Here is a 27686-nt window from a genome sequence, read left to right on the forward strand (position 1 = left end):
TACAAATAAGAAACTTAGTTGAAAAGTTAAACATTACCCAAAGTGTGCCATTGTTTTACTCAATAAATATGTGTTCCAGACCTACAGAGCACAAGACCCTATACCTAAGAGTTTCCATTTAATCCTTACAATGCTTCCCATTCTTTTCAAATAGGTATTGTTATTTCAATCATACAGATAGCAAAACAGAGACTCATATAGTGAAAAACTTGCAGAACCAAGATTAAAAATGAGATTTGTGTGATTTCATATTGATGAGCTCTATAACTAACACAGCACAGATAGATTAGACGAGGGAAAGATTTGAGGTCACAAACCACTTAGGAAGTCACTGCATTATTCCAATGAAAAGCAATATGATGAAATTTTACTTTTTTCTCTTGAAAGATTAAAAATTTTTCAAAGCATTTGTATGGTAAAATCTCTCAACAAATGGTTAATGGAGTTGACATTATTAGTTCAGAAGGCCTCAATTTTGGTGTTTCCTATTTACTACTGATTTATCAATAACCCTTAAATAACTGTTAGGGAAAAACTAATTTGTACTAGATCAATTGCTGTGATTTGGCATTTAAAAAATCTGCAATTGATATGTTTTCACTTGAAGCTAATATAGCCAGTCAATATTTATTTTCCTCACTAAAAATGTCTAAATCTATGTGGTTCATTTTTCTGCCTTCTTTTTCCATAAACTGAAGTTTGAGGGGCAAAATCCAAGCCTTTATTTTAACCTCCATTAAGAGGTGATCTTAAATACTGGACTGCTATTTCTCCAGAGGTAAAAAAACAAAACAAAACAAAACAGAATTTAGTAAGTTAATAAAGGTCTAATGCTAGGTATGGAAGGAAGATTTTGATAGAATGGAAGACCCCATTCCCAATTTCATCTCCATAATGTGATCTCCTTTGAGTATTATAATTCCCATTCATTGAAAAAAATAACTTAGCACAAATGCTTATAGAAGAAAACACAAGTATGTCTAAGTTTCCAAATTCAGATTTTAAGATTTAGCAAGTATTTTTCGATCGCATTTATGTTTCTAGTAGTTTTTGAAAAATGATCACCTTGCTCTACTGTATAAGACTGTCCTGGATGTCCCTCTATGTACAGGATATAGTTGGTATTCTTTCATCGTAGCCAAGAGACTACAAAGTCCCGCCAATGTTTACTCTATAGCCTTAGATATCCCTGAAACCAAGCTTGTCCCTTTCTCTCTAACCATGATGACATATTATCTAGTTGCCTAAATATGATGTATTATTTCACATTCATCTGCTACCGCTCATCCTTCTCCCTTCTCTTGGAATGTTCTCCTTCCTCCCAGCATTGGCAGCCTGGGGGCATACACATTTCTTGACATTCACCCCAAGTACCATCTACTGATACGAAGAACCAAGACTAGAACCCAGGAAAGTTTATGAAGATTTTTTTCTGACAAGTCTGTTGGCCCCACCCTACCCTCGGCCAAACCTGAGCACATTTCTTCCTCTCTGCTAAAATCTGCATATTCTTCCATCATGATAGGTTTACATCCATGTTTCTCCCCATAAATCTGTAAACTTCTCAAAGATAGAGACCCATTTTGTTGACCTTCTAATCCCGGGCATATATTTTAACACTAGGCACATAGTAGGCACTCAGTAAATAACACTGGGCACATATTCAGCACTCGGTAAATAGCTGTTGAACAAATGTACAGATTTTCTTAAGTCTGAAGACTTTCCACATCTGCTTAAATTTATAAAATACACATTGAGTCAATATTCTGGCTTATGTAAGAAGGTAAACCAAACACTACAATGGAACTTAGAAATCCTACTCTGTGATCACTGGGAGAACTGATATTTTAAGATTAGTTGATACAAATAATATGGTTTGAAGCATTAATGGATTCACAAACTAATGCTGTTATCTTGGTTTGAATTATATTCAAAACTGTGTCTATCAGTGCTCTTAGTAGCACAGCTTATAATAGCAGCGTTGTTAAATTAACTCTATTGTCTACACAGATCCAAACCTTTTTGTGTTCTAAGTAAAATACATAGTATTTCAAACTAAAAATGTGACATTTTATGTTGAAGAAGTTACCTAGTCCAATATCGGGGGCAAAGCAGGTACGTAATCAATTTATCTTGAATGAATTAATGAATCAACTGATGAATGAATGGAAAGCAAATGAATTTGATCAATTCCTCAAAGTTTACAGATAATAAAACTGATATACAAGCAGTTACAAAACAATGACAGATAATCCAACATTATGGCTCCTGGATTAGTATCTGCTGTATTGTATGTGGATTATAAATATTATAATATATAATAACTTTGGATGGTGGAGCACACAATCAGAGGCACAGAACTTCAGCGCAGGACAAGAAACATTTATCACAAACCTAACATGGACCTTACATTTTGCTATGTGCTGCAGATACAAAAAAGGAGTGAATAAGCCAGAGTCCCCCATAAGAGGCCCTACAGTCTCATAGTAGAGAAAGACAAAACAAATATTTATAGTGCAATGTGATACGTACAGTGTTAGGGAAACACAAGCGAGAAAGAAATTCTACCTGGGAAAAGGAAAAGAGAGGAGAGGAGGGGAAGCTACAAGCAGCAGTTTTGAAGTTGAAGCAGCCTCTCAAAGAATAAATAGGCATTTTCCAAACAGACGAAATGGGGAATGGCATTCTAGGCAGAAGACACAAAGGCCCGATCATCTGACATCATGGAGACTGGACCCACGTGAAAAAAGACTCCAAGCACAGAACCAAAGCTGACCTCAGCAGAGGGCAATAGTACTGCCTAAATGGAGAAAAACACTTGGTTCCTTCTCCAGCCATTCTAGAGTGGGAAACCAACATGCCAGGCACTATGAAGAGCCTGAGGAGAATAAGAACAAAGAAAAGCCATCTGTTTTAAGGAGATGCACCCTTCCTGTGCCTAAAGCATCACATACCAACACACCTTGGTGGGAAATATCCTGACCTGAGCTGGTATCAGGAGAAAGTCAGTAATGCACTATATGCTCTAGGTCAACACAATATTATTGCTTACTTGCTAATTCACTTATTTTATTTACTGCACTTGACTCATTTTTGCATAAGTTCTCTTCATAATTTTCTACATGTTAATATTTTAATTCACAGAAAGCATTCTTTTTTCCAAGGGATAAAAAAGGTTTGATTTTAATGATACAAGTACATACGTCATATCAAAATTCAGATTTTACCACACAGCCTTAGATGGAGAAACATCACACTCATGTGGGTTACTCTCTAGACTTGATTACATCCAAAGTTAGAAGTTTAAAAATCTGAGGTGAGAAAGGTATCACAGAACGAATACTGTAGATTGACTACATAGGTAAGTGAGCTCTTGGAATCCCATTTCCATGACACTCTCACTCTTCACTGAAAGTGGAGGCCTGTAAGTAAGCTGTCTTAATGAGCAATTACTGAGATAGGGTTCACCTTCCCATTTCACCCACTCAACTCAGCTCCTTAATAGCCACAAGAAGTACCAGATCACACAGTGTGAAAGACAGGAGGCAAAAAACAGGATTAGTATAAAATAATTCAAAATAGACATTGGCAGAAAGGAAACAGACAGGAGAGAAAATGGCTCAGATTCCTGGAGGAAAGAAAGTTATCGAATATGTAAGAGATTGACAAGAAGGCTCCCCAGGTCTCCTACCATTGCCTTCATCATCTTCATCATAAACATCTCCACCACCACCATGACCGGGCAGTACTGCATACTGTTTCGAGCCTCTAGACTCATTCTCAAAAGCACCAGTCTACAGACCTACTGCTAGCCCTCAAACCCTCCAATTCTTAGACTCTGGAAGACTCAACTTCCTCATCTGTAAAATTGGGGAAACAATAGTACCTAACTCAAGAGATATTTAGGATGATTAAATGAGACCATCCCAGAAAGTGTTAAGCACGGTACCTGGCCACAGAATAGACGCTCAATAAAGTCCACTGTTGTCATCATCATCATTCATCATCATCATCATCATCATCATCACCATCACCACCACCACCACCATCATCATCACCTGAAAAATTCCTGATGGCCGGTTTTTTGTTGTACCAGCCAATTAAAAGAGATTCATATATCTTAGGGCAGAAATCTGGTGATGCTCACCAAACATATAGATGGATATGAGAATTATCAAAGGACTGCTTTTTTATTATGTGGAAATTGCCTTTAAATAAACAGGAATGATCCTTTTCTCCAAAATATTTCTTGAATTTTCTACAAAATGCCAATGAAAGGCATTTTTTTTTTCTTGGTAAACATTACAACCCTGGTCATTTTGAGAAATTAAGTAAGTTGCTTTTGTTTTGTCCACTCTGCCTTTCTTGATTTTTTAATGCTAATACACCCTTCTTCTTGAACAAACTCCAGCCAGACAGATATTTGCCATTCCATTATTGTTTTAAAGTGTTAGCCCCAGACACATAAGCATTGTTGGAATGCAATGGAAAAAAAATGTTTTAAATCTCAAATGGGGTAATAAACTGCAGCCAGAAGCTAATTGTCCTGAAACCCGAGCTTTTATAACATGTTACTACTGTAGTGGGACCACTCAGCACTCCTTCGGTGGGGTTGTTGTGTAATTGGTAGTAGATTACGTTGCAGACATATTAAAAAAAAAAAAGATGTCAAATCAGACATTTCTGCTTATTACTGTAGACCTCAGCATAATTCTCAAAGCAATCAATGCATTTCATCCATTAAACTATTGATGGGGGTTATTAATTCATATAATGTTTAACTACTCACCGTGGACTTTCTCTCTGCCAACTTTCTTCCACCCAAGAAGTCCTGAAATGTTGCCGCTCCTGTCAAAAGAAATGAATCATTAATAAGAACCAGCAAGGCCAGAGGCGAGCTAGAAGCTGGGCCATGATATATATAGGCTTCACCTTCTTTTAATTCTGTGCTGAACTATATGTGTAAAAGAAGCAAATAGCCCAGTAGGGTTTTACCAAGGGTCTGAAAGAAACACAAAGAAGGATATATCCATCAACTCTATTTGTAGAGTATACAGGGATCTAAGAATACTTTTATTTTTAGATAATACATTTGTTAGACGCTTTAAGAGTAAATAGTAACAAGAACTTTTAGTAATATTCCAACTAAACTCTAACCCACAGGAGGCCAGGGCAATGATCACACTCATCTGCCAAAGTCTTAACAAAATTAGGTAAGACCAGGTTAGAGTAGCCTATGTCCAAATAAAATTTTGTGATAAGAATATAAGAAATACCTCTTCTTCCAACTCTTAACCTTTGTATTAAGATATACAATATATTGTATAATATATACAATAGAAAAAGAAATCTATAATTTCTATTGCCTTTTTTTTTTCTTTGCCCACCCCCCACCCTTTTTGGAGACTCTCCACCTTCAGGGGAACTCTACTACCAAAGTGGACTTACAAAATGAAAACGGAGCTTGGCTGTCAGAAAAGAGACTTGTGTGATAACAGAACCATGAGCTTTGAAATTAGATTTGAATCTACAGTCTGATTCTGTCATCTCCCTGTTTAGAAAAATAATGCTCCCCCCCGCCCCGAGTTCAAATCTCTTCCAATATAAAATGAGGATAATAATACTTACCACACACAGATTTGATAAAGTATAAAAAGAATAACATACATCAATTGCTGAGTAGAATCCTTAGCACTAAGATGATAATCAATGATAGGCAGGTGAGTGGCAATGATAATAGAGAAGGAAATACAGCCCACTTGGTCAGTGTAGACATTCACACTCAAGTCCCAAAGCAGATTTGAGGCCTACATCAGTATCAATATCCTGAACACTTTCATTCCATCTTATATGTGTTCTGCTTTAGCAGAACCTGTTGGGCTTGTGGAAGATTAATTTCTTAAAATAGTAGAAAAATAAACCTGGCCAGAAGAGGAGGGGGTGGGGCTTTGATCTGACTGGTCACTGAAAAACTACACCCATTTAGAGAACCTGGAATACTGTCTGGGATTTTAACATCCTGAAATTATTTTCAGGCTGCCTAAAGGACTCTCTCAAACAGCAAGAATAATTCCTTCAATCAAGTTTGAATAAATCTGATAGTAAAGAAAAGTTCTGTGGTAAGGGAATTATGAAACTGAACTTATTAATTTTCATATCTTTACTTAGCCTGAGGGTCCTCATCCTTAAATTTGTAACATTTTCTCAGGTTTCTTACATTTGTAGCATGTTTAAGTTTTATAAAACATGTCCAAAATCTTAGCTGACACTCACCAGTACCTTGTGAGCTCCTTATTATTATTACTGCCATCACCAATTTATAGCTTAAGCTCACAATGGACTAAACAGCTTGCCCAGCTGTCAGACCACTGACATGTCACAAAGGCACAATGACATTGCTGAACTACAGATACCGAGTCTAGGGACATTTCACTAGAGGTTTAGAAGTGCACGTATAATCATACTGCTGAAGGCCACACATCAACTTGAGGAGGCACCTTTAATCAAACCTCCTAGAAAAGTATCTTTTGGCTCTGAAAATGTGTCATATACAAGGGTCTCCTATTTTTTGAGGATCTTCTGGCTCTGAAAATATTTTTAAATACACAAAACGTGACTGATATCTTAACCATACTAATTTAATTTCAGGTGTGTATTGTTTGCCACAAAGAAGTCTTTGCCGGTATTCTAGACATATTGCCTTTCACGCATAATGCATCTAAAAATAAATAAACTTTTAACATGTGCTGGGCACTACTCTCAGCTCTAGATAAAGCAGTAAAAAAGAGAAACAGACAAAAATCTTTACTCTTTTTTTTTTTTTCAACGTTTTTATTTATTTTTGGGACAGAGAGAGACAGAGCATGAACGGGGGAGGGGCAGAGAGAGAGGGAGACACAGAATCGGAAACAGGCTCCAGGCTCTGAGCCATCAGCCCAGAGCCCGACGTGGGGCTCGAACTCACGGACCACGAGATCGTGACCTGGCTGAAGTCGGACGCTTAACCGACTGCGCCACCCAGGCGCCCCAAAAATCTTTACTCTTTTGAAGCTCATGTTCTAGGTAGGGAGAGATGAAATATACAAAGAAGTATTCTGTAATATTTGTCTAATGGTAAAGTTTATAGAAGAACAAGTGGGGAACGAATTTAGGGATTACTGGGATGCTATTTTAAATAGAGTTGTTTTGTCATAGGGCAGATCTATTTGTAATTTTTTGAGGAACCTCCACACTGTTTCCCAGAGCGGCTGCACCACTTTGCATTCCCACCAACAGTGCAAGAGGGTTCCCGTTTCTCCACATCCTCTCCAGCATCTATAGTCTCCTGATTTGTTCATTTTAGTCACTCTGACTGGCATGAGGTGATATCTCAGTGTGGTTTTGATTTGTATTTCCCTGATGAGGAGAGGCACAATAGCACTGCTAGGCATTTACCCAAGGGCTACAGGAGAGCTGACGCCTAGGGGCACTTGTACCTCAATGTTTATAGCAGCACTTTCAACAATAGCCAAATTATGGACAGAGCCTCAATGTCCACCAACTGACGAATGGATAAAGAAATTGTGGTTTACATACACAATGGAATACTACTTGGCAATGAGAAAGAATGAAATATGGCCTTTTGTAGCAATGTGGATAGAACTGGAGAGTGTTATGTTAAGTGAAATAAGTCATACAGAGAAAGACAGATACCATATGTTTTCACCCTTACGTGGATCCTGAGAAACTTAACAGAAGACCATGGAGGAGGGGAAGGGGGGAAAAAAAGTTAGAGAGGGAGGAAGGCAAACCACAAGAGACTCTTAAAAACTGAGAATAAACTGAGGGTTGATGGGGGTGGTAGGGAGGGGAAAGTGGGTGATGGGCATTGAGGAGGAGGGCACCTGTTGGGATGAGCACTGGGTGTTGTATGGAAACCAATTTGACAATAAATTTCATATTAAAAAAAACAGAGTTGATTGGAAAGACCCCACTGCTAAGATCAAAGGGGATCATAAACCTGAAAAAAAAAAAGCAGGGTAACCTGTTAGAAGGGTATTGCACTAATCTGGGTGAGAAATGATGGCATCTTGGACAAAGGCAGGGACAGTAGAGGGTGAGAAGAGTTGGAATCTGAGTATATTTGGAGGAAAGAGCCAATAGGATTTGCTAACAGATTAAATGCAGGTGTTAAGAAATATATAAATACTTGACTTAGACTCCAAAAGGTGAGTCCACTAACTGAGATAGTAGACAATGCAGAAGCAGGTTGGAAAGTAAATCAGGTGTTCACAGTGTTAAACACATTAAGTTTGAGGTATCAGTTGGAAAACCAATAGAACAGTCTTGGTGCAGGCAGGTAACTCTGGAGTTTAGAGGAGAACTCCCAGCTGAACATAAAAACTTGAGAGTTATCTGTGTATGGGATGCATTTAAAGCCATGACTCTTAATGACTTCTAGGGAGTGTGAGTAGATGGAGACAAGGCTCAGGGATGATCCTGGGACTGCTCTACGGTTAGAAGTTGGGGAGATCAGTGTGACCAGCAAGAGACTAAAATGAAGATTGAGAAAGAAGGCTATTGCTCAAACATGTAGGACATACTTTTGTATCTTCCCAAGGATAAAAGATTTATCTTCTGTTCTTTTAGAGGTCTGGAGTAGAAGGTGAGATGGACTGAGGTGGGGGGAAACTTTGAAAGAGCAGCCAAATACCATTTGGGAACAACTCTAAAGCAAGAGAAAACAGACCAAGCTCAGAAACAGGTTAAGTATGATTAAGATGAGTGCAGAAAAAGCATTTGACAAAATACAGCATCCTTTCTTGATAAAAAAAAAAAAAACCCTCGGGAAATAAGGGAAAGAAGGAACATACCTCAAGATCATAAAAGCCATATATGAAAGACCCACAGCTAATATCATCCTCAAGGAGGAAAACCTGAGAGCTTTCCCCATAAGGTCAAGAACACGACAGGCATGTCCACTATCACAACTGTTGTCAGCACAGTGTTGGAAGTCCTGGCCTCAGCAATCAGACAACAAAAAGAAATAAAAGACATCCAAATCAGCAAGGAAGAAGTCAAACTTTCACTCTTTGCAAATGATATGATACTCTACATGGAAAACCCAAAAGACTCCACCAAAAAACCGCTGTAAGTGATACATGAATTCAGCAAAGTCACAGGATATAAAATCAACCTACAGAAATTGGCTGCATTTCCATACACCAATCATGAAGTAGCAAAAAGAGAATTCAAGGAATCAATCCCATTTACAATTGCACCAAACCCATAAAATACCTAGGAATAAACCTAACCAAAGAGGTAAAAGATCTATACACTGAAAACTATAGAAAGCTTATGAAAGAAATTGAAGAAGACACACACAAAAAAGGAAAAATATTCTGTGTTCCTGGATCAGAAGAGCAAATATTGTTAAAATGTCAACACTACCCAAAACAATCTACATATTCAATGCAATACCTATCAAAATAACACCAGCATTCTTCACAGAGCTAGAACAAACAATCCTAAAATTTGTATGGAACCAGAAAAGACCACAAATAGCCAAAACAATTCTGAAAAAGAAAATCAAAGCTGGAGGCATCATAATCCTGGTCTTGAAGCTGTATTACAAAGCTATAATCATCAAGACAGTATGGTACTGGCACAAAAACAGACACATAGATCAGTGGAACAGAATAGAGAACCCAGAAATAGACCCACAATGGTGCTGGGAACACTGGACAGCGACATGCAGAAAAATGAACCTGGACCATTTTCTCACACCATACACAAAAAATAAACTCAAAATGGATGAAAGATTTAAATATATAACAGGAAACCATCAAAATCCTAGAAGAGAAAACAGGCAACAACCTCTTTGACCTCAGCCATGGCAAATTCTTACTAGACATGTCTCTGGAGGCAAAGGAAACAAAACCAAAAATGATCTATCATCAAGATAAAAAGCTTCTGCACAGCGAAGGAAACAATCAACAAATGGATGATGGAATGGGAGTAGATATTTGCAAATGACATATCACATAAAGGGTTAGTTTCCAAAATCTATAAAATATAAAGAACTTATCAAACTCAACACCGAAAAAACAAATAATCCATTGAAGAAATGGGTAAAAGACATGAATAGACACTTTTCCATAGAAGACATCCAAATGTCTAATAGACATGAAAAGATACTTAACATCACTCATCATCAGGAAAATACAAATCAAAACCACAATGAGATATCACCTCATACCTATCTGAATGGCTGAAATTAACAACTCAGGAAACAACAGATGTTGGCGAAGTTGCAGAGAAAGGGAAACACCTTTGGACTGTTGGTGGAAGTGCAAACTGGTGCAACCACTAGGGAGACCAGTGTGGGGGTTCCCCCCAAAATCAAGGGCCCAATGACCCAGAAATTGCACGACTAGGTATCTATCCAAAGGATACATAAATACTGATTCGAAGGGACACATGCATCCCAGTGTTTGTAGCAGCACTATCAACAATAGCCAAATAATGGAAAGAGCCCAAATGTTGATCGACTGATGAATGGATAAAGATGTGGTGTACACACACACACACACACACTCACACACACACACACAATGGAGTATTGCTTGGCAATCAAAAAGAATGAAATCTTGCCATCTGCAACAACGTGGACGGAACTAGAATGTATCATGCTAAGCAAAATAAGTCAGTAAGAGAAAGACAAACTCCATATGATTTCATTCATATGTGAAACTTAAGAAAAAAAATAGATGAACACAGAGGAAGGGAAGCAAAAACAAGATAAAAACAGAGAGGCAAACCACAAGAGGTATTCTTAAACAAAGGGAACAAACTGAGAGTTGCTGGAGGGGTGTTGCATGGAGGGATGGGCTAAATGAGGGATGGGCATTAAGGAGTGCACTTGTTGGGATGAGCACTGGGTGTTACATGTTAGTGATGAGTCACTAAATTCTACTCCTGAAACCATTATTACACTATATGTTCATTAACTTGTATTTAAATAAATAAAAAAAAAGATGTGTGTATTGAGGAACCTCCATACTGCTTTCCACAGTGGCTACACCAATTTGCATTCCTCCCAACAGTGCACAAGCGTTCCTTTCCACATCCTCACCAACACTTGTTACTTCTTGTCTTTTTGATTCTCGCCATTCTGACAGGTGTGAGGTGATATCTCACTGCAGTTTTGATTTGAATTTTCCTGATTAGTGATGTTGAGCATCTTTGCATCTGTGTGTTGGCCATTTTCTTCTTTGGAAAATAAAAATAAAAATAAAATTACCGTATGATCCAGGAATTTTGCTACTGAATATTTACCCAAAGAAAACAAAAACACTAATTCGAAAAGATATATGCACCCCTATGTTTTTGGCAGTATTATTTACAATAGACAAGATATGGAGGCAACCCCAGCATCCATCAATGGAAGACTGAATAAAGAAGATGTGGCATGTATATACAATAGGATATTACTCAGCCATAAAAAGGGTGAGATTTTGCCATTTGCAAAAACAGAGATGAATCTAAGGGTTATAATGCTACATTAAATAAATCAGACAACAACAAATACAATGTGATTTAACTCCTATGTGAAACTTAAAAAAAAAAAAAAAGAAGAAATAAAGAGATAAACAAGCAAATAGACTCTTAAATACAGAAAACAAACTGGTGGTTGCCAGAAGGGAAGTGAAGGGATGGATGAAATAGAGAGGAATAAGAGTATACTTATCATTATGAACACTAAGTAATATACAGACTTATTGAATCATTACATTGTACACATGAAATTGTGTATATAACACAATTTATAACACTGTATGTTAATTATACTTCTATAACTTTTTTTTAAAACGATACCTCTATTGATTTCCCTATAGGGTTCTTTTTTTTTTAATGTTTTTTATTTTATTTTTGAGAGAGAGAGAGAGAGACAGAGCATGAGCAGGGGAGGGGCAAAGAGAGAGGGAGACACAGACTCTGAAGCAGGCTCCAGGCTCTGAGCTGTCAGTACAGAGCCTGACGTGGGGCTCAAACTCACAGACTGTGAGATCATGACCTGAGCTGAAGTCGGGCGCTTAACCGACTGAGCCACCCAGGCACCCCACCCTATAGGGTTCTTAAAATGACTCAGAAAGCAAGCAGATTTGAAAATTTGGGAAACATGGTAGATTACATATAAAACCCTCATACTCTACTCCTGATCACTCATTTTCCTTGTTCTAAATTCTGATTCTAAAATGAGAATTCCTTGAGGGCTTAATATAGATTTAAGTGAAATGTCCAAGTCCTGCTCATGGTGTTTGTATGAGACATGGCCTTAAACAACTACTAAATGTACAAAACAATTGTTTAAATGTAAAGATTATCGCTGGATCATGAGTTCATGTCTCTTGCCACTAACATCAATATTAGTGGGAAAACAGCTTGTCAGTTCCTCAAAAAGTTAAACATAGAGTTTCCATATGACCTAGCAGCCCCATTCCTAGGTATACACAGCAAAAATGGAGACCTCGTTCTCAAACACATACTGTTCACAAATGTTCATAGCAGCACAATTCACAATAATCAAAGGTATAAACAAACCAGATACCCTCCAACGGATAACCTGGTAAGCCAAATATAGTATCTACATGCGACAGAATATTACACAGCCAAAGAAAGGAACAATGTACTCACACATGCTACAACATGGATGAACTTCAAAAAGTGAAAGGAGCCAGATGCAAAAGGCAACAGAGTGTAAGAGTCTATTTATGTGAAATATCCAGAATAGGTTAATGCATAGAAACACAAAGCAGATTGGTGGTAGCCAAAGATAGAGAAGTTACTGTTTAACAGAAAGTGGGTTGTTGTTGTTTGTTGTTGTTGTTTGTTTGTTTTGGTAGGGGGTGTGGGGAGGGGATAAAAGTGTTTTGGAACTTGGTTATGCCGTGGTCACACAATCTGGCAAATGTGCTATAGACACCAGTGCATTATATGCTTTAAAATGGTTATGTAAATTTATCTCAGTTAAAACAATACAAGTGGACCCACTCTAGATCAGAATTATGTGTATATAAGTATATATATTTTCCTTACTCTGAGTTGTAAAAGCTTCTTTCACTCTTGTTCCTTACACACCTTCCATAGAATTGCTGACTAGAACTAGAAATGCAATTAGAGTCTGAAAAACACAATTTTCCTCAGCACAAAGCCAAATCTTTGTATGTGGATTCAATCCTCTACCTGCTTCTAGAACACTTGGTAGAATGAAGCACTTCCAACCTGCCTTAAAATGCTTTGATTTTTTAATTTTAAAGTGATTTCAGACATATCAAGGTTTCAAAACAGTGCACAGGATTCTTATACATTAGTCACTCAGAGTCACTATATGTAAATATCTTTATGTAAAACATAAGAAATGTAAAGCATGTTTTAGTGATAAAATAGGTAAAATATGCATACATATGTACATTCATGTACATACATGTATGCTGTCTATATATGCATGGGATATGTTTTCTCACGTATGTATATTCAATATGTATGTATTTCATAAATCTATATATGGATGCATGCATAAAGGTGTGTATGTATCTATTCACATATATGTATATGGGTGTGTACATAATTGTGCACATGTATATATGTGTACATGCATATACACACATCATATGCCTATGTATGTATGCACATATACACATAATCTTTTTTTCTGGACCATTGAAAAGACATGTTTCCTCTTGACTCATATAAACAGTTTGTTATTTCCTAAAACCAAGGACAATCTATTGTATTACCACAGCACAATTATTAAAATCAAGATACTAATATTAATGATACTAAAATCTAATCTATAACTCTTCAAATTCCACTATTTGTAGTAATAATGTACCTTTTAGCAAAGGAAAAAACATGGAGCTGAAATCTATAAGCTGGACTGGAATGAAACTGGTAACTCGAAGTTTTTGGAAAACTTTCTTTATATCTAGCTCATTGTATTTTTAATCACCAAGATAATATATTATGCAGTATGCCTGGGGTGCACGAAGATTAGATTCAGGAATCAATTTCATCCAATTACTTAATCTCAAATATGAGTGCTTTTACACTGTGAAACTATTAATCACTCTTTTAGGAATAGAGGGAGAGCCAACAACAAAAAAAAAATCATAAGGGTCTGAATATCTTTTGAGCTAAAAGTGTTCTCTGTTTACTTTTTCTTTGATCATGAAAATCCACAGGCAGCCATAAAAATTTTACGGGAGCTATAATTATTTGAAACTTTCAGGGTGTCTCTAAAGCACTTTATAACAACCTCAAGTATCATAACTTGATATTATTTCTACTTTTCTACTTATAATGAAAACAAGAGTTGTGAGTCCTATTCATCATTTCCACATGAAAAAACAGTAGAAAAAGTGGTGTGTTTATTCACCTAGAAAATGCCCAGCTGGGGTTTATTAACCACATTTTAGTTACTCATCTTTATGACTCTCAAATAGAGATAAGATAAAATCACAAAGACCTCCCAGATGACAGGTTCAGCAAGGCCATTGGATTTGAGGGAAGCTGGGGTATTCTGTGGTTGCTTCATGGCCAACAACAAATTATCTATGTTCGAGGTATCTGTTTTCTGGAATTTTTAGTAAATTAAAACTTAGAGTCCGTTTGACAGCACTATCCATGATCTCATCGGCACATCCTCTTAATATTGAACCGCTGAGGATATCAGTCCTGCAAACTCGCATTTAAGATAAGCCCTATGTATTTAATATATACATGTAATGAGGAATAAGGCTTATTCATTTTATCTATCTATCTATCTATCTATCTATCTATCTATCTACCTATCTACCACCTGTCTTTAAAAACAGTCTGCTCTGTGCTGGAAGGAAGTAGGTGGGTGATGGCCTAGGTGGGTGATGGGTAGTAAGAAGGGCACTTGTGATGAGCACTGGGTGTTGTAAGTGATGAATCACTGAATTCTATTTCTGAGCAATATTGTGCTCTATATTAACTGAAATATAATATAAATTATAATATAAATTATATAAATAATAAATTATAATAATAATAAAATATAATATTTCACAGTTAGCCAAATAACTGGAATATAATTAACTGAAATATAAATAAATTTAAGCTCTAATCAAGTTCAATGAACCATATGCCCTGCTAAGACAGGAACACAAAAGGGGCGTCTGGGTGGTTCAGTCGGTTAAGCATCCGACTTCGTCTCAGGTCATGATCTCGTGGTTATGGGTTCAAACCCAATGACTTCAGTTCAGGTCATGATCTCGTGGTTGTGTGTTCCAGTCCCCTGTCAGGCTCTGTGCTGACAGCTCAGAACCTGGAGTCTGCTTCAGATTCTGTGTCTCCCTCTTTCTCTGCTCCTCCCCCACTCATGCTCTGGCTCTGTCTCTCAGAAACAAACATTAATTTTTTTTTTTTTAAAGACAGGAACACAAAAGGGTATAAGGGGTCTCTGGCCATCAGAAGGTCACAGTCTAATTGGGATCATTGATCTGTAAAGAGATAAACCACAAATCAGCATCATTAGGTCTCTAACATTTGTCTGAACTGAATGCCCTGACATCATGAAGAGTCTGGTCAAGATGTCTTCGATTTATCTGGGAAAGTTTCACTGAAGGAGGTGATACCTGAGCTGTGAAATCTTGATGGCTGAAAGGAATTTTTCAGAAAAAAAAGGTTGGGAATGAAGTTTATATATATAAAGCTAAGGAGATATCTATCTATATGTATACAATAGATATGAATATAGATAGATCTATAAATGTAAAGAGATACAGATATGCACATATATACACATACATACAAGCATGAATATACTATCTAAGTGAGAGGTGGTAATGACTAGTCATGAGAAGCTCATACATACATTTAAGATATTTATAATTTGCAGTTGAAACTCTATTTTAGAGGGTAGAAAAAACCTAAAAGGCCCAGGGTACAGGAGAAGTAAAATCAAGTACTCTCTGATTTCATGGCTTCTCCTGGAGAAGCTTAAATAATGCCACAGTCCCTTCTAAACTGCATCTTATGCATTGGTCGCTATGGTCTACCATGTGTTCTAATATGCTGGCCAAAGGTGATTGTCACAGGAATATGCATCACACCCAACAAAAACCAATCTATAAACAGAAGGCGTGCTGTCAACTGGCCTACCACAAGAGAACTGGCCCATACTAGATGGTGATGGATGAATCACCTTGCACCTCTCAGCTTTTCTCTGCTATCAGCATTTTACCTCCTCTGTACAGCGTCTGGTCACAGACAAAACACAAACGTGAAGCCATGGGATGGAGAAAGATGCCATGAGTCAAAGAGACCTTCTGAGTCAAGCCCTGACTCCATCTCACCTGCCTCTTTCCTCCCTCACCTGTCTGCAGCTGAATGTTAGCAGGCCAGGCCCTTGCCTTCCTCAGGGACTCTGCACTTGCTGTCCCCACTGCATGTGATGCTTCTTTCCCAGTACGGCTCATGCCCTCCTTTTTATTAGGTCTTCTGACAATGCCATCTTTTGGGGGTGAAAAGGGGCATTTCTGGATGCTCATACCTAAAACTCTACCCTCCACACACTTCAAAACCCCTTTCCCAGCTTCATTATTTTCTCCTTGGTGCTTATCACCATGGGACATTCTATGGCTTTCCTCAGCATTCACCTTTTTTTTGTCGTTGTTCTATTTTGTCCCCATCCTGTACTAGAACATAGCTGCCTGAGTCCAGAATCTTGTCTGTTGTGCTCACTGCTCCATCCCTAGTGCTTAGGTTAGAGCCAGACACTTGGGGGTACTTGGACAAGTAATGCTTCATCCCCAACTCATCCCAGATCCATTTTCAGCCCTCTGTGCCCTGCTCTGTGCCCTTGGAGGTAAACCCCTGTGAGCTGCACCCAACATTAGATAGATGGCATTGGGGTGCTTCAGCCAATGGGAGGCACTATGAAGATGTGTAGGGAGGGAGGAGAGAAGGACTGTGGTAGTCCTCCCTGCCCTATCACTGCCTCAGTCCATCTCCAGCGGGAGCTGTGTCCCCCCCACAACTAGAGAGCTCCTGCCAGTACTCTGTTCCTTCCGTGAAAGCAATCTCTTCTAATTCCTTCCACTGTGGGGGTGTAATGGCTTCCTGCTGCTCCTAATTTCTGGGTACTGTATCCTTTCTCTATTTTTACTTGTAACCCTGCCCACATATCATTAAGTCGACCCTTCATTAAAATCTTTTCATTTGTACCATCTGTGATGAGCTCTCTTTCCTGCCAGGACTCTGCCTGATAAAGAACTCAATAAACACTTGTTGAAAGACTGTTGAATGAACGAAAAGTTCTGGCATCCTTTGAAAAGTTGATGGATTGGCTTTGGCACTGGATCTGCCGTTGGAGAGACACTAGAGGAGAGAAGCCTACAAGTCAGCAGTGGGGAGATGCTCCTGGAACGTCCAGCCAAGCCCTGAATGTGTATACTTAATGCAAGAGCCACTGGTTGAGGATACAGAAGTCAATCTGCAAGCTACTTTTCTTCATTATGCCAATCATTTCGTCTAGTTATTTTGTATGTCAGCTGAATATGTTTGTGCTGATAAAATAACGGTGTTTGAAACAGATCACAACGCTAATAGAATGCACTGGCAGAGGGTGAGGGGCGATTAAATAATTGTCGAATTCCAATTCACTATTTGACTCATTTGCTTAACCTTTCTGAGCTTGGCTTGCTCATCTACAAAGGGTAAAATAAACTTAACGGAGAAGTTATAAATGTAAAGACATGACTTGTGTAAAGTGCTCATCACAGTGTGTGACACAGTATTTGCTCAATAATATTAGCTTCTCCTCCTTTTCTTCCTGGTTTCATTTCTCTTTTTTGTTGCCTCTCTCCTTATGGCACTGCCTCAAATAAAATGGGATCAGAGAGATTTTATTCTGCCGAAACCTTTAAATTCCCTGGTTTGAAAAAAAAATCTGCAATAATGTTTCTGGTGAAGAAAGAGAAGGAATTTATTACCAGGTGGGCATTCAGACATCCAGGTACAAGAAGTTATAAGAAAAAAGAGAGTCTGTGAAGAGACACAATAGTCACCCTCCTGACATAAGGCTTCCAGAAAGGTCTGCCCCATGCTGTACAAGCAAATGGCTATGCTTGATTGCTTGGCAAGTTAAGCAATATTCCACAACCATTACAGTTACATACCACTGGATCAAACTTGAGCCCATTTCAAGATGCTGAACAAGAGAAACTTGGCTGCTTTTCTTCGCCATAGGGGAAAACAGAGGGGCCTTCTTGGAAGATTATTGGTGTGAAATCCTTAGTTATAGTGTTAAAATTTACCACTTTACGTGCGTGTTAGGACATATAGATGTACTTCCACTTCAACCTATAACTTCCCCCTTGTCTTTTTTTGTTTATAAAGCAAAGAGCATGCTATGAAGGTAGGAGAGCATTAGAGGTTTTGCTTCCAAAAAATTTCACACACTATAGGATGGATTAACAGAACTGAATACACTTTCAAAGAAAATGCTGTGTTTAAGTATATACACATCCTGTAAGCCCACTCGTAGGAGACAGCATCCCAATCACCAAGGGCATGAGAGTGCTGTGTTGGTTTTCTTGAGCTCCTGTGTCCCTTTTGTCCTAAAGAAATGGGACTCATCCAACAAATTATAATGCAATGACTGACTGTCTTTTCTGCCTCCATTGCCGCCATGGCGCCTGCGGGGGGGGGGGGAGCTTGTGGCAGGGGTGGGGGGCAGAAAAAAAATAAAGAATCAACTTCTGAAGTTTACACTTGACTGCACACACCCTGTAGAAGATGGACTCATGGATGCTGCCAATTTTGAGCAGTTTCTGCAAAGAGTATCCAAGTGAATGGCAAAGCTGGGAATCTCCATGGAGGGGCTGTAACCACTGAAAGAGGCAAGAGCAAGATCACTGTTAACTTCTGAAGTGCCTTTCTCCAAAAGGTATCTGAAATTTCTTACCAAAACATATGTGAAGGATAATCCACATGACTGGTTGTGTGTAGTTGCTAACAGTAAAGAGGGTTACGAGTTGCATTACTTCCAGATTACCCAGGATGCAGAAGAGGAGGAAGATAACGATTAAAACATATTTACCAATGGGGCATCTTCATGGCTCAGTCAGTTAAGCTGACTCTTGGTTTCTGTTCAGGTCATGATCTCACAGTTCCATGAATTCCAACCCCCGCGTTGGGCTTTGGGCTGACAACACAAGGCCCAGTTGGGATTCTGTCTCTCCCTCTCTCGCTGCCCCTCCCCCATTCATCTCTCCCTCTCTCTCAAAATAAATAAATAAATTTAAAAAAACTCATTTACCAGGAATATTTTGTATGAATTCTTGAAAAAGGCTTAGGGCTAAATAAATAAATATACACAGATATGGATCACTGTATCTACGTAGCTGCTGAATGAAGCTGGCATGACTGTAGAGAAAAAACCCAGCTCTGAAGTTGAAGGCCATGAGGACAGCAATGAAATAGTTCAATCCCTTGCAAAACACAAAACAAAACATAACCAGAAAATGAGAACATCCCAAATCTCAACCTTCCCTTGGGTCCTGCAGAAACGTGTGCCATGCTAACTCCATGCTGGTGCTGTCTTTAATCGTGGGCTATCGTCACCAAACACCCACACTGCAAGAGTCAGCACATTAATATCTCATGACACCAATCCCAGACTTAAAGGAGAATCAACACCCATACAGACTTATTCAGAGACCCTGTGTGACTTTCTGTGGCACTCACCAATTCACGTTACTCTATTTAACCAAACTATGAGCCACGTGAAGGCGACGCCATGTTGTGATGTCACTGAGCCCTTCTCTCCCCATTCACTCATTCTCTTGGGAAAGCCTTCCCAACTTCCCTGACCATGATCCAGCACCCTGCTCCACACCATCGTGGTACATCACGTATGTCACACACTGCTGTCATCACTAGTGTTAATATTGCCTTTGGGTGATCATTTGAGTGTTTCCGCCACTGGAAATAAGTTCCATGATGGCATTTGGGCACCTTTGTTTCCATGAAGTCTAAAAATAATTATTTTTCAATGAACGGATACATACATAAATCTGAAATGTCCTTATTATTTAACTGTCTAGTATTTTTGTTGGAAAAATTAGTTTGTGGTACTGTGGTATCTTGATAAATTATAAATTGTCTTTACCATATTCTCTGCTTGTCTGGGGAAAAAAAAGCCATTACTGAAATATACACATGCATAACATCCCAGAACAAAAACTGGTACCTTGAAAAACAAGTAAGAAAAATTGAGGTTTGACATATTTAATTCTGATAGGCATAAAAACCAGATGTATAAGTTAAGGGGACGAGTCATATGGATTAACACATGCTCTGACATGTAGTGTTGTTGACAAATGAAGCAACTGAAATGAAAACATTCATTTATTTTGATAGACAGGTGCCAACATTACTCTGAAAAGGTGCCAGTGTGCGCGCGCGCACACACACACACACGTTTCTTATGCCTTACCACTATGTTTAGTGTAAGATTTATACAGCCTATTGTAGAATAAAAGTTATCCACACATTAAAAGTAAGGATTCTTTAGGCAAAAGTTATATAAGATTGTCACTAAAACTGTCCTCATTAGACAGCAAATACTTGGTATCTATTGTGTGTTTTCTATGACTGATACGATGTCTAAGGTACATCCCTATCTTCAAGAAGAAGGGTCAGAGGAAAACTCAACTACAAAAGCACTTAAGAGGTAATACATGCAAAATAAAATTCACAGAGTTAAGAGAAGGGAGTGGTCTCTTCCTGTAATGGAATTGGGGAGAGCAGAATGTTCCTTGGAAGAGCACAATTTAATTAGGAATTTGGATGTTAAGTAGAATTTTGATGGATGGAAGTGCAAGTAAGGTGAAGGAAAGGGACAGCTGTTCCAAAAAAACATTAATATCATAATTAAAAATCTAAAGACCTGCATGGACTGTGACATATTGAGAAATATATTGTTTTAAAGGCTGGAATTGTGGGGTTGAAACTGCAGCATAGGCTAGCTTGTCCTGACTTGCACAGGAGTAGGACTTGGACATCAAAAGCCTGGGGCCTGAGCCAGTGTTCCTAATTCCGATGCTCTGTGGCCTCCCTTCGTGGTGCAAAGACTCACCCCAGACTCCCGAGTGACAACCATATTTGTCCCGGCCACATTTTTCCCTTGACAGCCAGTCAATCACTTTAGCTAACAATGTTGTCCCTTCCTGAGTTCTTTATCCATAGCAGCATGAGTAATTCATTGGGTTTAAACAAGGATCCCTTTATTGGCATTTTCTGGTGAGGATTCATATTCAACGTAATTTTAAATATTGGGTCATGACCGAGAAGCACGTCTACATTTTTTCCCAAAACTCCTTGTCATCAATCTCTAATGTGTATGTATTTATTCACTCAGCAAAATATCACAAAGTATTTCTCTATGGCTACATAGCAGATCCTGGCCACGTCCTGCTCACATCCCGGTGTCCGTATTATCTCAGTGCACACCACTAACTTCCCACTACCGAATGCTGCTTTTTTGTTTTCTCCCTTAAGGGCTTTCTCTTCTTGCAGCTGGAGTGTGTTTTGTCCCCCAACTGGTTGGTGGATTTGACCCTAATTATCATAAAGAACTAATATTACAAAATAGGGCCAAACATATGTGTTGAACTCAGGGAATTCACTGAATGTTTCTTGGTGCTTCTATGCCTGGGGATGAGACGAAATACATGACTGCAAGAGTTTCAGAACCTGCAGCCTGACAAGGGCATGGCAACCAAGGGTTCTGATACCTAAGGAAGAAGTTCTGAGGTTCTCCTTGGTGAGAAACCAGCAGAAATGTCGGGCAAGAACGAGGAATATATGAAATGAGTACAAGAAAAGGAAGACAAGGAGTATCAAGTGTAGTCTTGAGACCAACTGAAGCTGATTGTGGCTTATCCCATGATTCCTCCTGTTTTAAGTATTTTATTTAATTACCTAATATATTGCAACTGCCCACCACCTTGAAGCGTCAACATAGGACACAATGCAACTGACACAGTGCACCAGTGGCAGGAGTGGTGCACGGGTCGGACTATAGTAGATTATTCTGGTGCCCACCACCATCTCACACTTTCCACTTCAGTACAACTGCCAGTACCTGCACTTCTCCTCCCAAAGGCTCCCTGTTGCTCCCAGAGGTGCTTTGCTGCCAGCATGGCAAACTGGGGCTGTCAAAGTATTCAAAACAAAACCCTGGGAACAGTCCTCAATCAGTCCAACTGATTGGAGTTTGTCTACCATTTCCCCAGTGACCTCATTTCCCCAGTGATCTTTTTATAGGATGACTCTAAGTCATATGCTCTACACTGATTCCTAAATTCCCTCCGTGAGTTAATCTCCATTTATCCATGGTTGTAATGGGCTCTGTAGCACAGTCTTCATGGGTTGCATCCCCTTCTTTGCCTATCTTCTTCAATCTCCTATGGGTGTTTTCTGTCGCCCCCCACATAAAATACTTACACTCAAATCCTTGACTTAATTCTGCTTCTGGGGAACCCAAACTAAAGCAGTCTGGTACTTGTCATTTGCTCATACTGTTGGCTGTTCCCCAAGCAACAGAGGAGATTCTGACTTCAGACCAACAACGCTCCCAGAAAATATGGACAGAAAGATAGAAGGCTCATAATTTCACCGCCAGGAATTCCCTCCTCTCCTCCATGTCAAGGCCACCTGTGAACTGGACTGCAACGCCATGGAAGTCGATTTCTGGCTGCTCCTGGCATATTACCTCAATCTTTACGAGAAATTAGATTATGGGAAGTAGTCATGCTACTATCAAGAAATACCATCACAGTTCATGTGACAATGAGGTAGAAACCATAATTGTTTTTCCTTTCTTAGATTTTTTTTCAGACATTGACTACTTCATAGATTCTGTCTTCCTCAAAATCTCACCAAAAAATCGTATGACATCCCCCACCTGTAACCTCATCCTTATGGCACTTTAAATGTATCAGTATAGAAAACAGATCAATCAACTGTAGCGACAGACCCTGCTTACCTCTCATATACTCAGACTTAAGCCACACATTTCAGACCTTGAATCTTATCATCAACATTAACTGACAAGGATGTACACCAGACCCAAGTTGGACAAATCCAATTCTCTCCTCCACAAATTCTGAGTTGGGACTTACAAAAGCTAGCTAATTGAAATGGGAAGCTCGCCCGGGAAGACCTTGTTTAATTATATGCATCGTTAAGAAAAGAAAGATAAACCCTAGGAGGCTGAGAACAAGAAGAATAAAGCCTACCTGCAAGAGAAAGTGCAGATGGTGCAACTAGGGATTTGGAGAAAGTTATCTTATTTGTGACAGCTTCTTAGTGCCTGCTTCCAAGCTTGAATGTGGTCCTGCAATATTTTTTTCTCTTGGAGCTACAGATCCCATTGCACCTTACAACAATTTTCTCCCTTTGGCCTTAAGTTAACTTGAGAGATTTTCCAGTTATTTGAAACCAAAAGAACTTTGGTTAAAGCAAGCACACTTGACTTTGAGCTCAGGGAGAAGGGGGACCATCACTTTCTTGATTTTCAGTGTATCTAACTCAGTACTTTGGCACACAGCACATCTTCATTAAGTGTTAGTCAGAAACAGATTGAATAACTAATATTAGTAAATTTCAGTAGACACACCAAGAAGCATGTATATTTTTCGCCATGAGAAAAGCCTTTCCACCAATGGGAAACAGCTGACCAGCGTTCATCCATTTACAGGGCTGGAATGCTCATGCCTTGGGTTTATTTTAATCAGTAATTGCCCACTCCTTTAATCTACTTGAAAAACAGTCTTAACCACCACTCAAATTATTAGTGTGTTTCTCCAGAATAGGTAGTAAGGTATTAATTCACCTTGAAACATTTAGGCGCCTTTATCACTCTCAGATGTTCAAAGTGTCCGAGCAGAGGAGAGGGATGAAGTAAAGTTTAGGATGGTTAAATCAGAGAAATGAGGTCTCAATCTTTGGCAAATCCAACACTTCATCAAACTCAATAGGAAGGTTGAAGTGTTGTGGGCTGTTGTTTCTTGAGATGTGCATTAAGGAAAGACTAAATTTAGCAAACGCTAAAGTCCCTCTTGTAATGTTTTATGATTGTTATAGTATTTGGTAACTTCTGTTCCCCTCTGGCTGTGATGTGAGAGGCTCCCCTCCACCACGTCACCCCCATGACAGCAATCTCTAGTTGTAAAACGGTAAGACCGTCAGCCAGCAATAATTTGCAATCTAAACAGACTTGACGCTCCCTGACATTTATTGAAACCTCAGACCCCGTGCGCTGGTTTCAGTTTTCCTCCCTTTGCTCTGTTTTTACAGACAGACAAGTGCTTAGATTTAGGTTTAATAATGAGGAGAAATTTCTTCTTGGCCTACTCTTGCTTGTGTTGGCTGCACTGGGGCTTGCAACAGACGGGTGGTTGGAGTTAATTACACTAAATGGTGAGAACATTATTTGACCCCACCGGTTCAGCCCCAGAGGCTGTGTGCCTTCTCACAGACATAGGCAGATGGAATGCTTCACAGGCTGGGCAGAGGGCAGGAGTCATGTAGAGAGAGCTCTCTGCTTAAGACCAGACACAGGGTTTCACTTCCTAACAAAGCTTGGAACTCCAGACTCTTTTATAAGCATAAGCCAGTGACACAGAATGATATCAAGAACTAGGAAAACATACTTTAGCCAATGGAATTGCTCTCAAACACAGCAGTCACCTTTGTGATGATATACCTCCTTCTTTTTGGGGGAAGATGATGGAGGACTTCACCACAAACTTGACTCTGACAAGCCAAAAGGAAAACTGTTGTCACATATGTCACTGCAGGAGATCTGGTGACATATTACAATTACATTCGAGAGCCAGTGATTAACTGCATTTTTAGCTCAGTGCGTAACACTTAGTGCCTACGAACATTCTTGTCATTGCTATTTCTAATCATGATGGTGACAATGATAACAGTCTACCCAAGTTCTTGTCCTAGGGATAAAATGTCATTCCTGATTCTCAAGAAGAAAAATTAACCAACACACCTAGGGGTAGTGAAGGCGCATTGATTGTTGAGCCAGCACAATACAGCTTCAGGTGTACTAAAAGTGTAACTAGGCCAGAGAGACTTGTTGACTTAATACTGACAAGATTTTTGTTCCAATGTGTGCTTTTCTGTTCCATGTCAATTCTATGTAGATTGTTCAGAGGCTCTTGGAAGTCTGTAAGTAGTAATGGCCTACCTGTTGTCTGCAATATTAATTCCATAAAACAGCACTGTATAGAAGCATGCTTAATTTTTTTCATTTTTTATTTATTTTTGAGAGACAGAGCATGCACATGGGGCAGAGAGAGGGAGACAGAGGATCTAAAGGAGGCTCCACACTGACAGCAGAGAGCCCAATGTGGGGCTCAAACTTCACAGAACCACGAGATCATGCCCTGAACCAAAGTCAGACACTTAACCAACCGAGCCACCCAGGCGCTCCTGTATCATATCATGTTTTTAAAAGCCTGCTAGAATCATTGCTGTAAGCTGCACTATCAAATAATTTCTGGTCTGTGACAGTCTATGAAACCCACCAGGATAACAGAGGAGGGAAGAGGTGAGTAGTACCCCAGAGATGGTTCCTACTCTTATCTAACAGGAAGTGGTCCAAACAATTATTGGTCCTCTTTCATACTACAGACAGCCTCCTGTTCTGTACTACAATGGCCACCATCTTTCCCCTTTTTGTCCAAGGTCAAATATTAATAGTGGTAAGGGAATCAATATTACACCCCAGCACACCAAGGGTTTCTTTGTAATGTATCAGTTGGGAAACAGTGGGCTAGGATTGGGTTTTAATTTAGGTAAGAGTCCTGACTGTCTCCCCTTCAAAGCAGCATGATTCATGTTCAATGATCACATTCCACAGATCTAGTCCCAGTCAGCTGGCATACACTTGATTGTCATTAAATTATGAGCAAGCATGTATAGTTGGTGAGACTCATCTCCTCCCAATGTATAACCTACTCAAAACACGTGTACTTTGTGAATCAGCAGCATCTTTCGCACAAAGGTAACACATGATCACAAGTATAATGTCCATATCTGGAATGAGATAGGATACAGAAATTACCCTGTGGTGATAAACCTTGTCAAATAATTACCACAATCCATAAAGGAGCTTGTTTTGCAAAATGCTTTATAAAAAGTATACAGTGCATATTTTCCCAGTAAAAGATAATTAGGAGTGGTAGGGTGTGCTGTTAAAATACAGAAACAATGACATTCAAGAGTTTAAAAATTGTTATAACACAATCAACTACATGTAAACAGGGAGCAAATGTGAGCTATACTTAATAAAAGAGCTGACATTTTTTTTTTATTAGAGTGGCACTTATTAGAGCAATTACTTTCAGAACTAAAAACATGGTAGCTGTATTGCAGAGTCTGTGAGATAGGATCAAGGCATAAGGGAAAGCCAGGACTGAACAATATGTCAGAAGTAAGTTTAGGCAGCAAGAAGAGTCTTGATAAATAAAAATAAATGTGACTTAAACCCAAGAACAAGGATTTCAGGAAAAAGTGAGGACCTCTGCTTTCTCTGGTAACTAATTCTGAGCCCCCCTCCCCCTCCCACACACCACACACACAGTACAGAGAGGGCTGCTGTAAAGAAGGTAAGAAAATCTTCCTAAAGACTCAATACTAAATCTAAATATTCAAAGTTGTGTTGTTGTTTGCTTCATTTTTGTTTGTGGGCTTCTTGTTTATTTCCAAAAAGAAACTACAGAGGAGAGTTATTCACAGTGAAAGAAGAAGTGTGAGAAAGGTTCAGGCACCAAAGATCTCAGCCCATTCACAAAACACAAGTGGCTGGAACATACTGCACGGGGCAGGCCAGAGCCATACCAGAGAGACGTGAGGGCCATGCTGAGAAGCTGGCATCTGTCCTGTTTGCAGCAAGGAGGCACTGAGTAGTTTACTTAGGAGCACAGCATGGTCAGACTGGTATTTTAAAGAGGTCACAAGGGCAACATTACAAAGGACAGATCAATGGTTCAGCTGGCGTCACAGAGACCAGCCAGAGAGAAGGCAGTCTATGGAGCACTGAACAGGGCCTAAACGAAGACAGAAGTGGTGGAAAAGCACATCCATTAGGACAACTGGCAGGTTACACGTGCAGAAAAATCATGGTGGACTAAGAAAGGGAAAGCCTATCACGATTTGCAGGATTCTGATTTGAGTCAGGGGCTGCTGGGGGCAAGAAATATCAAAGAAGGAATAGATCCTAAGGAAAAACAGATCTGAGTTCAGATTTGAATATAAGTTGGAAATTCTTATGGGTGCTTAAGCTCAGATACTGCACATCGAATAAACCAAAAACAGGATTCAACCTCAGGTCTATTGGACTCTAGTCTATGCCCTTCTTATACATCTTATATCTTCCTAGTGAGGTAACTAGGAAAGAAAACTGTGTAATAAGTTATTATAAACAGATATGAGTCTGTGTAGAGGCAAGAGTTGATTCAACATATTCATGGATGCAAGCTATTATCTATCAATTTATATACTTTTTTCTTTAAAGAGACTTTCTTTCATATTACAGAAATAGCTACCTGGGAGGTAACATCTTCACAAACAATATGCAATCAAGGCATATT

At 39.1% G+C, this 27686-nt stretch overlaps 1 long non-coding RNA gene across 17 annotated transcripts in view; it reads right to left on the bottom strand.

The window, feature by feature from the left end:
• The window catches only part of LOC111557781, an 863046-nt gene that overhangs the window by 569434 nt on the left and 265926 nt on the right, over positions 1-27686 (bottom strand). For all 17 annotated transcript variants that reach the window (XR_006589518.1, XR_006589519.1, XR_006589515.1 and 14 more), the window contains one exon: positions 4790-4848. This is a non-coding gene — a long non-coding RNA (uncharacterized LOC111557781). The remainder of the gene's footprint in view (positions 1-4789; positions 4849-27686) is intronic.

Source organism: Felis catus, chromosome E1 (genome assembly GCF_018350175.1).
Source record: "Felis catus isolate Fca126 chromosome E1, F.catus_Fca126_mat1.0, whole genome shotgun sequence".
NCBI classification, from domain to species: Eukaryota; Metazoa; Chordata; class Mammalia; order Carnivora; family Felidae; genus Felis; species Felis catus.